This window comes from Meleagris gallopavo, chromosome 3, assembly GCF_905368555.1.
Source record: "Meleagris gallopavo chromosome 3, MGAL_WU_HG_1.1, whole genome shotgun sequence".
Lineage (NCBI taxonomy): Eukaryota > Metazoa > Chordata > Aves > Galliformes > Phasianidae > Meleagris > Meleagris gallopavo.
In genome coordinates, this window is record NC_139406.1 from 54,857,024 (window position 1) to 54,874,591 (window position 17,568).

At 34.9% G+C, this 17,568-nt stretch overlaps 1 long non-coding RNA gene across 2 annotated transcripts in view; it reads right to left on the bottom strand.

The window, feature by feature from the left end:
- Positions 1-17,568, bottom strand: part of LOC104910309 (uncharacterized) — a 182,305-nt gene that overhangs the window by 127,338 nt on the left and 37,399 nt on the right. The window contains exon 1 of one of the 2 annotated variants that reach the window (XR_014882502.1): positions 15,217-15,779. The exons of the other annotated variant lie outside the window; for it this stretch is intronic. This is a non-coding gene — a long non-coding RNA (uncharacterized LOC104910309). Of the gene's footprint in view, positions 1-15,216; positions 15,780-17,568 lie in introns of those variants that run through there. 2 annotated transcript variants of the gene reach the window in all.

Here is a 17,568-nt window from a genome sequence, read left to right on the forward strand (position 1 = left end):
AGAAAGAGAGAGAGAGAGAAGGAAAGAAAGAGAGAAGGTAAGGAAAGACAAATACATTCAGAATCTTAAGCTCCACAATCAGAACAGCTCCAATATCATTAATCTTATTACTCACTATGCATGCAACTAGGGGCATGATACTTCACAGGATCAAAAGATTAATTAATGTGTAATTTTAATACAAGCAAAGATATTAAGATCAATTTCAAATATTAACAAATTAGAACATATCTAATCTATATATACATCATAAAATAAGTAGCAGAAAAACACCAATGGCTATTAGTTAACACAGTGAGTAAAACCGAGTTATTTTAAGATATCCAAATAGAAACAGAAATTGTAAACACAGAAGAAAAAAAGAAAGAAAGAAAGAAAAAATAAACGACCAATCATAATCAAAAGAACATTAAGAATCCTGCAAAGATCCATCTTTTTAAGTGTTTACTTGCAATGCATACTTTTAAGTGTGTGGTCTGTTATTAATGAAGCTGTGGTTACATCTCTTTCTCAGGTATGCCTAGTTGGCTTTTGTAGGTATTTCTATTTCTGTTCAAACAACTGCACTGTCAAAAACAAACAAACAAACAAACAAACAAACAAACAAACAAACAAAACAAGTAACAAAACCACCCCAAGAGTCCCATATATAAAGTGGTCCATTTGATTCAAATAACATTTACGCGTACTTTTTAGACATTGATGCATCCCTCCAGAACAGTTTGTTGATGACACAGATGCATGTACAATATATGAAGACTGTAAGACTTGGTATTTTTCACTGATAAAGACAACAGGTAATTCATTTGTAAAGAATTACTTGTAATAGATCAGTCCTCAAAAAAGTATTTGATAAAAGCAGTGTCTTTAACAGAAACTGCTAGTCATTTCTAGAAAAATTGAGCTCATAGTGTTAAGAGCCAAAGAGTGCAAACATTTTATATAGAATCAGGGTATTTACTATAAAAGCTCTTTTATTCCTACTGCTTCTGCTCCTTGAAAGGCTTCTGTAGCCAGTACCACAAAGGAATAAGCATGATTTCCATTCATGTTTCTTTCAGTTAAAAGGAAGAAGTTTTTACTCCAGGCCACTGGAAGAAATTAGCTGAAATATTGGGAATAACTTAAGCTGTTCTTTTATGCAACTTAAATTATGATAATCTCTTTTACATTTAGGAGAGATGCTGGGAATATTTTCCTCCGCATAGCTGCAGAGAAACAGATACAGGCTGTCTCCTTGCAGTCTGGAGTTATGAAGAACACCACATATATTGGAGGCCTTTGTAATTTCCTTCTGAAAGCAGCATTTTTCTTAGGGAACTCAAAATAGATCTTCCTGTATCTTCTTGCCTCAGTGTCTCCTACGGATTCCCACTGATGAAATACTGAAATATCTCAAATGTGCATAATGCTCTGATGAAAGGCAGCTGTTGCCAGAGACCACCTTCCCTTTATAGGACAGAACAACTTACAGCGAAGATTGGCTGAACACTCTCTTCATACATTCATTTCACTAAGAATTACCATTTGACTTTTTTTTTATCTTTATGACAATTTCACTCATATGATAAATATTTTCTTGTAAATGTTAGATAAGAACAAGTCTTTTCCTTGAAAGTTAAGATAAATTATGTTTTGAGTAATTTCACAGCCACATGGCTGGCCTGGGAGATTGAAGGCTAAGTACTTCAGGTCTATCAACATCAAAAACTAGACTAAAGGCCTTGGATTTTATAGTTATTTTTACCACGTTTTTCACCAAATCCTGCTGTGATTAGTTCTAGAATGTCCATCTGCAAAAAATGTGGATAGAAGATAGTTAATCTGATTTTTGTTGTTCTCAATTAGGAGTCCCAGAAGCACACATTTTAGGAATTAAAAGATTTTTAATAATTATTCTGTAGAGTTTGAAGTACTACAACCTCCTCTAACAGCAAGGAACTTAAGGCACTGAGGGAAAAAATGCATGAACATATAATTTCTGCTTTACAAATTTCCTTGTATCAGTTCTAATGTAACTGCTTATTTTTATGTTCTTAGTTAATGTCAAAGCTGTGCTACTTAATTTGTCATGCAATGAAACGGATTTATTTTGCATCAAAGTTCTGCATTTATGGTTATTGAAAAAGGCATGGGAGTAGTATCTTGATATGATGCCACGGTTTGTTATATAAATGTGATAAATTAATTTGCCAACTGAGCCTTGACTTGCCTGATATATCAAATTAATCTGCAGCAGAACAGTAATGGACTCCTAGCCTCCTCAAACCTAAGTGCATCTAGCCTCTTCAGCTTCTACTTTAAGGAATATTAACAGGTTAAAATATTTTTTGTCAGTTCTTCAGTAAGTCTATTCCCACTGGAAATAAAGGACTATATTTAAGAATTGCTTTTATCTTATTACTTTAAAAGGAAAAGGCTAAATCCTTTTCTAAAGAAGTTGTCCACAACAGGACATTCTTTGGAGTCTCATCCTTTCCTTTGCAACCTATTACTGACCTGGACAGGCTGGAGAGCTGGGCAGTAAGAAACCAGATGAGGTTTAACAAAAGTAAGTGTAGAGTCTTGCATCTAGGGAGGAATAATTGCATGCACCGGTACAGGCTGGGGGATGAGCTGCTGGAGAGGAGCTCTGCAGAGAGGGACTTGGGCGTCCTGGTGGACGACAGGTTGGCCGTGAGCCAGCAGTGTGCCCTCGTGGCCAAAAAGGCCAATGGCATTCTGTGATGCATTAAGAAGAGCGTGTCCAGCAGGTCGAGGGAGGTGATCCTCCCCCTCTACTCTGCCCTGGTAAGGCCTCATCTGCAGTACTGTGTCCAGTTCTGGGCTCCCCAGTACAAAAAAGACAGGGATCTCTTGGAAAGAGTCCAGCGGAGGGCCACAAAGATGGTGAAGGGCCTGGAGCATCTCCCCTATGAAGAAAGGCTAAGTTGAACTGGGTCTGTTTAGCCTTGAGAAAAGAAGACTGAGAGGGGACCTGGCCCCTATAAATATCTAAGATATGGGGGCAGAGTGGCGAGGCCAGACTGTTTTCAGCTGTGTGTGCAGACAGGACGAGGGAAAACGGACATAAGCTGCAGCATAGGAAGTTCCGCACAAATGTGCACAAGAACTTCTTTACGGTGAGGGTGACAGAGCACTGGAACAGGCTGCCCAGGGAGGTTGTGGAGTCTCCTTCTCTGGAGATATTCAAGACCCGCCTGGATACCTACTTGTGCAACCTCATATAGGGAACCTGCTTTGGCAGAGGGGTTGGACTCTATGATCTCTGGAGGTCCCTTCCAACCTCTGCGATTCTGTGATTCTGTGATTCTATTATAATAACGCTTCCTGAAGCTACAGAGATTTGACTTTGAATTTTGGAACATTAGAATGAAATAAATCAGTAAAAATTTGTAAAAAGCAAGGGTTGGGAACAAATACATAGTTTTGCATTTGAAAATTTTTCACTTTCATTCTTTGAATAATACAAGATTTCAGTGCACTTAAAACAGTACAGTTTTTCTAACATCTAGTCTCATCTCCCTCTATTTTCTTGTTTTCCATTATCGGGAATAACATGTACATACTGACAGGATAACAGAACCCGGAGGATATATTAACAGTTCCAGACTGTCTGAATACTTAATGTTCCTAAAAGCATTGCTCATGCAGTACGCTTTGATGGACCATATGGTGGTGCTCTTTGTTCTCCAGCATTCACCTCTGATCCTCTCATTTTGTAGGGATCAGGATGAAGTTGTAAGGATTGTGTTTGTGGTTTGTTTTAATTGCAGTAAACAGTTTCAAACAGCTAACAGTAATACAACTTGATTTAAATTATGGATATGTTTTATCTATTTGTTTATCCACCAAGTTGTTTAAGAACTGATAATTATGGTTCTCTAATATTAATTTTCAGTATAACTTTTTCCAGATTCACTTTTAACTTATTTAACACCTATAACAGGATTATTTTTTTATCCAGAAAAACATTCATGATGGTAAATATCCTCTTGAGAATCTTTTAGCAGATCTAGGTGGTCACAAAGGAGGCATATCCCTGAATTATTGAACCACTGAGCAATACAAGGACAAAACAACATGGCTGGGGGGGAAGAAAGCCCATCTTAGAGAAACATAGAATCCTAGAATGGCTTGGGTTGGAATAGACCTCAGAGATGATCTAGATCTACGTTGCATTCAGGGTTGCCAACCACTAAATCAGGCAGTAGACTGGCTGTCCAGGGCCTTCTTCTGATCTTCACTGTCATTGTCTCATTTGGCCAACTGGAATAGTAATTTCCAAAAACTTTCAAATCATTAGGATATATATATTAAAAAAAAAAAAATGGTATAGTGACATCAAATATCTCATAATTTCTAAAACTTCAATCAGAACAACAGTAAGATTTAGGGAGCAATGAATGAAAGCTCAGTGTCTTGGCTTGTGACTTCCAGTTCCCAAACAGATCATACCTAAGAGGGGTAATAGACATATCAGGCAGGATTTTAGTGGCATGGAATGGCCATGAAGAATTCACTGATGTCCTTCTCCCTTCCTAACCCCATGGAGCTTCACCTGCATTGAGCCTGATCACGCATCATTTCCAGCACTTTCCACAGCAGGGAAACAGGAATGGAAAGAACACCATCCATCAGTTTTATTCATCAGCTGGATCTGCTCCAACCCAGCCTGAGCAGATCAAAGATACTTGCCAGCATGTCACTATTTTACAACTTTCAAGAACACTCTCACTGATGGGTTTTGGTGTTTTGACCCACAAAGCATTGTCATCATATCCCTAAAGAGATCCCAGAAAGAACTGCATGTGTTCCTTCTGAGGAATAAGAGCTCCATGCTGGAATAAGCAAACAGAGCACTGTGCATTGATCACTTTATACTTCAGCCAGGTTCCATCATCATAACGCACCAAAATTTTCACTTAGATAAAATGGGAATACTAATCTTAGAATTGCTCTGCAGCACATCAGGAAGTTGTTCTTATGCATAAATATAGTTACAGCTGTCAGACTGTGTCATTCTAAACTAACAATGGTTAGGCAGATACCACAAATTTGGGGCACTAAGAGTCTTAATTTCTTGTACACAGCAGAAAGAATTAGTTTCTTTTTATCAGAAAGATGATTCAACCATTTTTTTATTCGGCCTATAGTTACCCTTCCCAAAACTAACACTGATCTTGTGCCACATTTGCTTTGGATATTAAACAAATACACTCTGAAGTGCTTAATCTCCAAACCAATTGCAAAACTGTGAAATTGAAGAAAGGAGTCCAGACAGATATGTAACCCCATTCTAATATCTTGCACAAAAGAATATATTATGCTTGAATAGATTTTACATATAAAATTTTTTTGGATTGAGGAGGAAAGGGCTAGGTTTTCTGAAGAAGGAGATGTTTTAAATTAGCCTGCAAAAGCCTTAATGTATCATGTTCTCAATCAAGAGAGCATTCTGCTTATAGTAGTTCTTTTTTTTTTTTTTTTCCCACATTGGCTGGAGACAATTATACATTCAGTCTTTAAATTCCTATCCATGAAATCTTTGATTGCCACCTAGGGATTTTTACCTCTGAGAGAACTACAGACAGATTTGATCACAGCTGTCAATTCACTAACATTGTTTTTTCTCTGAGCTCGTAACTGTGATCTTACATTGTAATTCACTTCTAGATTTAAGCCACAGGCTGATTCAATAAAGACTGTCAGCAGCTAATAGGCTGGCTCACAGAAACTAAAGGAGAAAATAGCCTTGCCTGCTCTCACTCAGTAAACATTCCCATGTTTAAAATTCCCAGCATCCCAAGTCATGATTTGAAACAAGCTCAGAAAACAGACAAGATTGCAGGGAGACTAAGATATAAAGACAGGGATAATATTAGAAAAGTGTCCTTATAGAACTAATCATAGTAAAGCTTGAAGAAATGTGAAAATGATAGTATATAAGGCAGATATTTTTCTTTCCTGTAGATATCAGAAATTATCAAAGAATTTTGCTTCTGATTTCTATAAAAATTCAATGTATTTTTTCTCCAACAGAGGAGCACTAAGCTGCAGTTAATACAATGCATTCTGTTTGTTCTAGCAGTAACTAGCAAAATAAAAGACATTCGTGTAATAAGTACTGCGTAAAAGACAATATGACCCTCAAAAAACAATGACAGAAATAGATTATGCAGGCAATTGAGTAACATACATGAATAGTGTAAAGGATACACACATAGAATTTTTTTTTTGCTTCCTCTATATTGGTTGCTTGCCTCTTTTCAAGAGAAAAGTGTAAAGAAGAGTTTGAACTAGGAGAACTAAAAGTAATACCTCCTATTTTATTATTTTGACCCAGAGTGTCAAAGGCAGCTGTTGGTGTTATGGCAGTAGAGGTTGAACCTTCCATTACATTTTGTTACTGCAAAACAGATGCGGCACAAGAGCAGTCTGACAAAGTAACACCTGACATGGATATGCATCTTAATCAAAAGCATGTCATTGAATTCCTCCATGCAGAAAAAAAAAAAGGCATTCATTGACACTCTTTGATGCTTGTTGAGCGTTATGGAAATCAAACAGTGGATGTGAGCACAGTGAGGTGGTGTGTTTCAGCAGTGGTGACAGCAATTTGAAAGACAAATAATGTTCCAGATTTTTACTAGCAAGGCATGCAGGCTCTTATTCATCTCTAGTGAAAGTGCATAGCTAATGATGGTGACTATGTTGAAAAAAAAAGTTTTGCAGCTGAGAATTTGCTTTTGTTATTGTGCTCTTTTGTAGCTGTTCTAGTTTCCATGGAAATCTATAGGAAATATATGGAAATATATAGGAGGCATTACTTTTGTAGTCACCCATGTATAAGGGGAAGGAGAGGACTTGATATAGAAGTGATGAGAAAAACAGCTTAGAAGTAGAAGAAAAAGTATCTGAAAGGAGCTAAAGTACAGTAAAATTTTCATAAAATTTTTAGGAAGGTATTTATTTCAGTAAGGTTCTGCTTATAGCGCAGTAATAGCTTTGTGAAACATAACAGAAATTTTACTTTTTGTTTCATCTTTTTCCTCTGGAAACTTGGGTATATGGTTATATGAAACTCTGCAAAGCTTCAATCCTGACAAGACAAGGAGGATGGTGCTGTGGTAGGAGGAGGGAGAGGACACTGAAGATTTGTGAGTATCCTTCAATGGTTCAGGCATTAGAGTTTGTTGAGCTCTGTCCCTAAGCATGAACTCTGCTGTGTATGATTCACCTGTAGAGAAGACAGTTAATTGTATCTGTATTTGTTTGAATTCATTATTTCCTATCAGTAATGACAAACCTCACACCTCTGAATTAATATTTTAAGATTAAATACAACAAGCACCTCCAGACTCCACAGACAAAATCTAGCTAGTCAGACTATGAGTATTTCTGTCATCTCTTTAGAAAATAAGATCAGAAAATGTTGTGAGTTGGTTCACTGAGTACAGTATATCATTATTTTGTTCTTTCTCTCAGCCTTGAAGCTGAGCACAGCTGGATAAAATTCAGAGGAAACTTAAGATTTCTTTTGATTCATGTTGCCTCCAAATTGTTCCTTGGCACTCTGCTTGCTTTCTTAATTTATCTCTGCATAATGAGAAGCAGATATTCTTGATCAAGGAACTGCTGATAGTTACTAAATTGTTTCCCTGTGGATTTCTTTTATTTTTACTGTTCTATCTGTTCAGTGGAGGGAAGGGGGAATCATAATTATTACATAAGCTTTATTATGTTGGATATGAAAAGCAGAATTATGAAAATGCTATATTTAATCTTGAACCACAAACTCTAAAATCCACGGCATCCATTTTTTAACCTCCTGCTTTGATCATTTGAAAAATAATAATCCCACTCCCCTTCTAATACTGATATCCTAGTTTTAGGTAAGAAAAAACTTCCTTAAAATTCCTGCCTTTCACTGCCATCTTTTCAGAGCAGAGCTTCTAATGCTAGGGTAGCATCTATGGATTTGAGCCTGGAATATAGTTAAATCATATATATGCCCTTTCAGATTAAGTTAGTAATAATCAGGAAGTTCCAATAGGAAGAGTGGTCCCACAGGTGAACAAATAGGGATGAAAGGTGTTTTTTATTCCAGATGATAATATGAAAATAAAGTTTACCTTGAAATACTTACTTTTAAACACTGTTTTGCTGTAAAGTTATTGCTGCGGCAGAATCAAAATATATTCACGGTTCACTATTAATGTTCTGTACTATTAGAATTTCCAGTAAAGTCATTTTTTTCTAGCAAAATAACCAAAATGCCCTTGTTAAAATCTTTCTAGTTTGTTTATCCTGAGATTACTCATCACAGAGTCATAGAATCATAGAATAGCCTGGGTTGAAAAGGACCACAATGATCACCTATTTCAACCTCCCTATGTGCAGGGTCACCAACCACCAGACCAGGCCTCCAGCAACGGGGCATCAACAACCTCTCTGCACTGATTTTTAACTTGGTTGAATAAGTAAATCTAATACCATTTTCTCGACACAATCACCTGAGTTATACTTCTACAATGTATTAATCGTGTGCTCATTCATTCAAAAAGATAAGGCTAGGCCAAGAAGTTTATGATAGACTTATCATAGATTTATGAGCTATGTGAAGAGATTTATTTCTGTTTCATTAGAGGTGCATAAGGAAAGGTAAGCGTTAATTATTTTCTGATTTGCTTATGGTATTTTTACATAAATTTTATATTAAATATTCTACATTGCAGATGGTTTCAGTAGATAAAACAAATTCAGAAAGCATAGAAATGTTTCTATATCAGTTTTGAAAAACAGTATACTTGTCATGGCTAACTACCATATTTTAATAGCCATATTTTTGATAGCATGGGGATTTTTTTGTGTGCTTGTTTTTATTCATTTGCTACTCTTATCAAGCAAGAGAATGACAGAATAGACATGAGACAGTGTTTGTGACAATAATGATAGTTTGCTAGAGCTGGGATCATCTTGAAGAGAAAATCTGGCCCAAGCTAATCACAAATGCAGCTCATTTTCAAATGAAACCATTACTGGAGACTTCTGTTTATTATTCCCTACTTCTTATTCTTTAACTTCAATTAAATATCCATGCTCACTGTCTGTTACCACTGCTTTTGGCAATGATGGGAGGGAAAAAAAAAACATAATTCCTAATTATATCAAATTCATTGCAAATATTATAAGTATCTTTTTTTTCCAAAGTCTTTGAGCTCTACTGTCCAAATTCACTTCACATCCTCAGACAGATGCTCCTGCAGAAATAGTGCTCCCCATGTTGCTCTGGGACCTGGGCTACCTTAGCAGCAGCATGTTCAGGAAAATGAAGGAGCAATGACAGTATTCATGTTGTTTGACATCTCCTTCTAAAAAAGGTCAACAGATAAATCACTTTCAATTTTTACACTTCCCAGTTGGTCCTAAATTTTATGTAAAGGCTACATATTACCTAGTGAAAACGTGTAAGTTAAAAGGACCGGAATAGTGTCAATAGAAGGAACAGTCCAGCTAACATCCCCTGTGATAAGAACTTGTAGAATTTGGATTCAGGAGTTGGAAAAAACATATTTTGATTTGGAAATTTCAGCTACCAATTCAGAAACACAACTCTATATATCCAAGCTTGAATGTTTGGAAATTTGAACAGATGCAGCTTCCGAATTACATAAAACATAATGAGGTTAATGAGACTCGTTTTAGTGTGCTCCAATGAAGGAATAACCTCTTGTGAGGAAGATACATGAAAGTATGAAACAGCATGATCCAAAATTTCTGTGAAGTCCTGATAAAAATATATAATTATGATAAAAATGTATGGTTCTGAAGACTGAAGCCTAATTAGCAAGAAAACCAGCAAGAGCTTGAAATAAATAAATAAATGATGTTTTCCGTCCTGAAATAAGCTTTTCCCAGTTTATAAAGTGGAGGCTTCCAAAATGCACCTGAATGTCCTAACATCATGAAAAATTAAAAAGACTCCGTCAAAACTTTACTTTCAAAACCCAGTTACACAGATAAATCAAAGCTCCATACCCACTGTGCTTTCATCATCTGCATGGCTATTCCAGTATATTATTATATGAACACATCAGCAACAGATCTCCTGCTTCTTTTTTTCATTGAGACACTGTAATATTGTAAAGTTTTGAGTAGTTGTCAGTAATCTCAGCTTTAGCACTCAAAGTGATATAAACACACGGAAAAATCCCAAGGATTCAGTCTAAGCAATCATTATTTACTGGAAGAATATGGAAAATATGCATAATAGAGGAAGCATAAAGCAATAATGACCTGAGGATGTAAAAATATATTATGTGTATAGTCTCTAGGATTCAAAGTGTATTATTAGCATTTTGAGTGTTTTAAAAGTATAACACACTGTGTCAGTGATGTCTGCTATCCATTCATAATGCTGCATGGCAGTTTACTGAAACACTGCAATAAATCTGTATTTTTCAAGAGAAGACTGGAAGGATAACATGATTCATTCCTGTTTAGTTTATCGACACTGTTTCACAATCCTGTAATGGCTCATATGGGGGGAAAAAAAAGAAAGAAAGAAAGAAAGAAAGAAAGAAACTTGTAAGAAAATACTAGTGGAATAGGGCGGGCAGGGTTAAAGTTTAACAGGTGGTGGTGATGCATTTCCAAATGTATTCTGCGGCCCAGAGGGGAGGTAAGGGATGTGAAAACTTACACAAGAAGGAACAGTTTCTACTGTGAGTTGGAAATTAGTGATTTATTATTAAGTGGACAGACTATAAGCAGAAGGATGAGGAAATGTCTTTAGGGGAGCACTGAGATAATGAGTCAGCCTGAAAGATACAGATTGCAATTATCATGATTACAACTTTATTTTGACTGGGAAGAAGCCTCCAATTTTCAGAGCTAAACACTTCTGAGTAGCTCTGCCTCTTCCTAGAAGGGACACAACTGAAGTGAAAATCAGCCTTGCTCTCTGCCTACACAGGCCTGGCTGTAGCCAGGGAGTTATATTCTCCTAAGCACTGAAGTCACTCAGAGTTCTCAGAATTAAAAATGTTATTTATGACTTACTATGTGACTGGCAAAGGAGGGAAACAAGAGTGGGATGACTTGCAGTAAGAGTTTCAAGAGTCAAAATCTCAACAGACATTTTCTAGGACAAACGTGCATCAGGTTGAAGAAAGAAAAAAAAAAACTAGAATCACAATGACTTGGATAAAAGTCTGTTTAAATCAAGAGTCAAAATACTAGAGTTCTTTCTGGAGGAAAAAAAAAAAAAGGAAAAAAACATTTCAGCAAGGACATAATCTGGATGCAGTGGAGTGCTGCAGCTGAAATAAAAGAAAAGAAAAGGTGTGGGTGTGGATTTTCATTGTGACTCCAACAGTTTAATGAAAATAAGGAGCAGACTTCATGGCATATTAAGTTCATATTTCCATTTCTTCCCCAACAAAAGACTATGCAATTTTTTCTTTGTTCCCTTTCCTTAGTTAATATCCTTTTCTACTGCAATTTTTCTCTCAGAGAAGAGATGATATATATTTAATTCAGCTCTAAAACACTATTCCCTGTGTATTTACCTTTGAAACATAAAAAATGTATCAAAAAAAAAAAAAAACAAACCAAGAACTCCTGACGCCTAAGCAACTAATTCTACAAGTTATCTAATAATAAAAATCAAAAACTCTCTATAAATAAAACTTTAATTTATTACTTTTTTTTTTTTTTTTTTTTTTTTTTTTTTTTTTTTTCCTGAAGCATGATGATATCTGGAAGGAATAGGGCCAAACAGGAAAGAGTGACCCCTTTGATGAGATTTCTATTAAGTGCCTATAAGTTCCCTTTTTAGTCCTAATTTTAATTGAATTTCTCCCCGGCCAAGAATAAGTGTCCATGACCAAGAAGTGCATCATGATATGTCTGGGGATATTTCAATATCAAAAACATGAAATAGTTCATAATTTTAAATTTGAAAACTGTATCTTATTTAAAAATTAATATTACTCTTTATTACATATGATAAAAAAACTTGAAATAGTTAAAGCTGAAAGAAATATAATTGATAAGTGCAAACATAATTCAAGAGACAGAAAAGAATTTATTATTTCTTTTCTTTCTCTTTGTAGATGAGTAGAACATTTCTCTCTCCATTGAACTGAAAACAAGCTTCTAAATCCTCTGCAAAACCTATCTTTCCTTCTCATCCCACATTTAATATCTATGTTACGATGTCGCATGGACCATACAAAGAATTACTGCTACACAAAGCCTTTTTTCTATGCAAAGCTTAGCTCTCTTGAATTTGCTTGCCAGCCTTCTTGTTGTCAGCTCTTTATGCAGAGTTTCTCCCTTGCAATGTAGGGATAATACTTCTGACTGTTTGTAGTTCTTGAAAATTTTATGACAAACATATCCAAAATCTCTTTCAAATACAGAACAGAATATCTTACAACTGGCTATTGAAAGTAAAACAAATTAGGAGCCTTGAAGCAGCTTGCAAGTACTATTTTAAGATTATGAACGTTTGCATCTGCATTTCAGATAGGTGCTCAGATATTCAAGCTAAGTAAAAATGACTGTACTGCATCTACTGAAAGTGGTAGTGAATAAAAATTCTAAGAATGATACAGTAAGATATGGTAATTGCTCTGTAGCATTACTAACTTGCAAGGAGTTTTATAGCAGAATTACTAATTAATGACACATAATCATTCCTGAAATAACTATCCTTTTGATAATTATATGACCTTAAAATACTACTCTCAGCAGCTCAACTACATTTTGCTAATTTGAACATCTGTTTACAATGGGAAATAATGTTAGTTTTACTTTTAGTTTTACAACTGAAAAATGATATCTTTATGTTGTCTACAATGACAACTCCAAACTCATTATTAGTTTTAAAAAAGTTTTTCAGAAGTTCCTAAGTAAATTTTCAAAGATAAACAGCTGCAAATTTAGAGTGTCATATTGAATGTTATTTCAGTGGCACATGTTCTACTGAATATGCAATTTTCTTTATTTGGTGTAACATTATGTTTCCTTTCTTTTTATTACTTGGCTCTGTATCTCACACACCTTTATCCATACTACAATACACATGGTTGTAGGATGTGAGATTTCCTTGACAGGGGATGGACAGCTGCATGTTTATTTGGATATCATGTACTCAAATCGAGAATCAAGCAACCCAAGGTCCCTTTCGTAAATCAGAAATGTTTTCCAAGAAACGATTCAACACATACAAGGTTGGTGTCTTCCTCTATGTGTATTGCTCTTTTTCCATCAGCAAAGAATATTGGGCAATATCCTTCCTACTTTAAGGGTCATAATTAAGATAGTGTCACTCTTAAACAAGAAAACATTGGCAGAATGTTTTACAGCATACAAATTTGTATATTTCTAGAAAATAAATAGATTAATAATTATTTTAGAAACTTTGCAGATGTTTTAGTAAATAGATTTGTGTCACTTACATTTGGAGATTTAAGTCTCTTAAATGCCTGTACTGCTAGCTACAAAAATAAAATAAAATATAAAATAAAAAATAAAAAAAAATTGTTTCAATGGGGGAATATAAGATATAATAAAAACCCCAGTACTTAGTATTTTGAACAATAAAGTAAAAACTGCGCATATTAGATATATTTATATTTTATTCAAATGGTTAGCTTTTCTACAATCAAATAAATTTGCATCTAAGGAAAAGAAATTCAGATTATACTCTTCCACTGATGAAATATAGATGATGTACAATTAATACTTTATCCTATTTATTTAAATATTTGTAATTTTATTTTTTTTTTTCCAAAACAAAATGATCTTTTTGTATAATAGTCAACATAGTTTCTGGGAGAGAAAAACTAAAAAACATGCCTCTAATCTTATTGTTAGTTTCATCTACACTATTTGTATTCATTTGCAAAGTCATCCCTATAGTGAAAAATAATGGCAGTTCTGGAATTTACAATTTTCTGTTATTTCTAAAGAGTTTCTAGCATAACCAGTCCAGATGTCAATGGCTAATTTGTTGCTGTACCTGGGAGATGATCATGATGCTAGGAATTGGACCTATAGGAAATGCTTTTCTGTAAGTCTTCCAAATTTGGTTTGCAACAGAAGGATTTCTTCCTCAATCTCTTGTAGAAAGACTGCTGCTAGCAGGAGTTAAATGCAACGAATTTTGCATAACTAATGTATCCAGATGGTTTCTTTGTAGCATGCCAGCTCCATTCTGGTAGTATCCAATATTCTAAGTGCTTCTTGAACAAAAAAAAACTTAATTCAAAATAATCCAGAGAGAACATACCTTTCATTTCTTGGAATAGAGTTCCTGTTTCAATTCTGTATTCACCATCTTCTCTCATCACCAGTTATATTTTAAAATAAAATACTAACATGATGTAACTCTTATTAAACAAAATTGTTGGTATTTTATACACCTGTCAACTGATAGCAGCCAGGCCCTTGTTTGGTCCAATCATCTCTATATACAACCAGTTCCATAGCTACATTCACCTCAACTAACACTTTATTCTCAAGATTTCATATAGTTTATCCTGCTTCTGCATAGGCATGAAATATTATAATATTATTGGTCGGTTGTTTTTTTTTGTTGGTTGTTTGTTTTTTGTTTTTTTTTCCCAAGCTTCTTTTTCTATATTAAAAAAAAAAAAAAGTATTTTCTATCTATTAAGTTAGTTAAAAGACTAACTGAAGTCCAAGATCTATAGAGTTTCAGTTCTACATATTCATACATGATGGCCAAGATGAGCCTATTAAGAATAAATCTTGGTAAGTGATCAGAGTAACAGACCTTGCAGAAAGAGAAAAAGCAAAAAATTATTTGAAGTTATCAAGAGACGTGAATGTCATTTCAGAAAGTCTGGTTGATTATCAGCGCTATAAAGAACACTGTAAGGCATGGCATCCATATGTTTAGACATTCTGAATTCTTATATTATCCACACACCAGGTCTAAGTACACACTCTGATTTCCACATTCAGAGTTAGATGGTTACATACCTTCAGATGTATCAATGGTATATCCCAATGTGGAAAAATATGTCTGCAAAACTGGCTTTTAACTAGTCGTGTGCATTAACAGTATAGCTGCGATGACCTTCAGTCGGGTAAATACAAAGCAACATCCCTGCACTCCCAGCAGTGTACATCCAATTGTAGAGTACTGTACCTCTTCAGTCAACTAGGGAGCAGCCCTACCTTGAGAACAGTCCCAGCAGGAAGAATAGTTCCACCTTCCTATAAGCTATAAGGGATAGTCCCAGCTCCTGCAAAGGAAGGACAATTTACAAAGCACTATGTCAGGCAGCTTTGAATTTAACTGAAAGAACTATGGCCTGAGTTATCGTACACCTGGCTACCTTACAAAATCTCCTCAATCATTCCCTTAGTAAACAAAACATTTTCCTCCGTATATCATCATACTATCTTCTAGGCTCTCTCTGTGGGTATGTGATAATGCATGCACAGGCATCTAGAGCTTTCTGAAACTTCAGAAAATACTTCAGCTTCTGAAATGAGTCCCCTTTCCCCCACCCCAACAAGATCAAACAAATTAATTTGAACAACATACAAAAGGAAGGGAACCCAGTGGCTGATATAAAGGGATTTGGACTCATTATTAACTTTAATACTCCCAAGGAAAAAAAAAGAGGGAAGGGAGAAAAAAAAGACCAAATAAAAAAGAAATTTTTAACTAAGTGTATCTTAGAAAAAGCTTTAGATTCATCTAATTGAGACATGTTTTCTACATGTTTATAGATGTTACTAAAAACTACAGAATTTAGTCACAACTTAACCCATCCTATTTAAAATTCCTCCAATTAAACTGTGAGTTAAATTGTTCATTCTGTAAAAGCAGTATTTATGAGAACAAGTACAGATTTTATTGAATTAACGATCTATATTACAAATATTGGGCATAAAATAAACTGTTATCATATAACTTGGAGACAAATTTGAATTAAACAGTGGTCCATCAAATTCTTACCTTAGAGAAAACAGCCCAATGATTACAGATACTGAATACTTTCATGTTTTAGATGAACAACACTACAACTCACAAAAAAGTAGATTATACAGCATTAAAAAGCTAGAGAGTTCCAGAGTTATTTGTTGCAAGTTGTAGAAAATGTAGTGACAGCTGCAAGAAGTTTAATATATAATAGCTAAGTCTGTTCAGCACAGTGATCAGTATCAAATGAATAAGATTATACAGGGAGAAAGTGCCAGCATCAATGTTAGTTTTTGAAATTATAGCACTTTATGTAGCAACTGATTGGTGGGCAGTTTTGTGAGTTTTCTCAGAGCCTTGAGAAGAAACAAATTAACCATAAGCTTTCTATCTAGCTAAAGCTGTGATGGGAATATAGAACGAAAGATATAGGTCTCTGTTCTGCCAGACTCACACTGCAGATATGCAAAAATTGAAATAACTTTATGAGTTACAGAAACAGCTGAGCATCTTCATACTATGTTATTTCTCTGCCTGGATTAGCTCAGCCTCCAGACACCATATAACAGAAGATTTGCATGTTCTTTGCTGTACCAAGCCAAAAGGGATATAATTTTACCTGCATTAAACTGCTGTATTTGTATACTATCAGGAGCAAGCAGAGATGAAGTAAGTAAAACAAATTCAAATCACAGTGAAGCTGAGCTGAAACAAAATGTGTCTGCATTGTTGAACAGTGTCTGCGTATGAGAGGTTGGGAAATCTTTTACTTTCTCAGTGCTGTGATTGCAAAACAGGTTAACGCAGTAAATTGCATTCACAACCCACCTTTTTTTTTATTCACAACATTTTTATTCCATAAAAACATTGGCTTGTGGGTTGTTTTTACTGCTGAATTGTGACTGACATCAGAGGACAAACTTCACTTATATTACCCTTCCAAGAGTCAACAACAGGCAGCTACCAACTTTTCCAATGAGTTGATCATATACTAATCAGTTATTTCATTTAACTCATATTTTCATATCTTTTTTGCAAGAGCAACAGATGAAAGTGTGCAAAAGATTTTACTAAAATTAAAGTGTCATCACTTACATCTGCCCTAGTCAGGACTGGCAGAAATACATCAGATAAAGGCACTATCAGTACTAGAAAAATCTGTTCTTATCTCCCAAGTGCCTGCAGATCAACTGTTAAAGTATTTGCTTCAGTAAATCTGCTTTCTTAAATGCTGAAACCAGCCCAATTAGTATACAGCTCTGAGAGTATACAGCTCCTCTTTGTTCATAACTGAGGCGTATCTATATTATATATCTATACTGTATAAAACTTTGTATCTTTCAAGTTCACCACAAGTTCTTGGATAATTACTATTAATTACATCTGCATTGAATTGTAGCTTAAATTCTGGAAGGTACATTTTATTGTGTTCCTATTTTGCAGAACAAATTTGTCTCATTTTTATCTTTAATCAGTTATTTTCCCAATCCGGTCTATATATAACTGTTGGTAATAGAAAGTATATTAACTTTCTTGTTGTAAAAAGATGTAAAACATCTTGTTGTAAAAACCTAAATCACTTTTATAGGTTCACATTT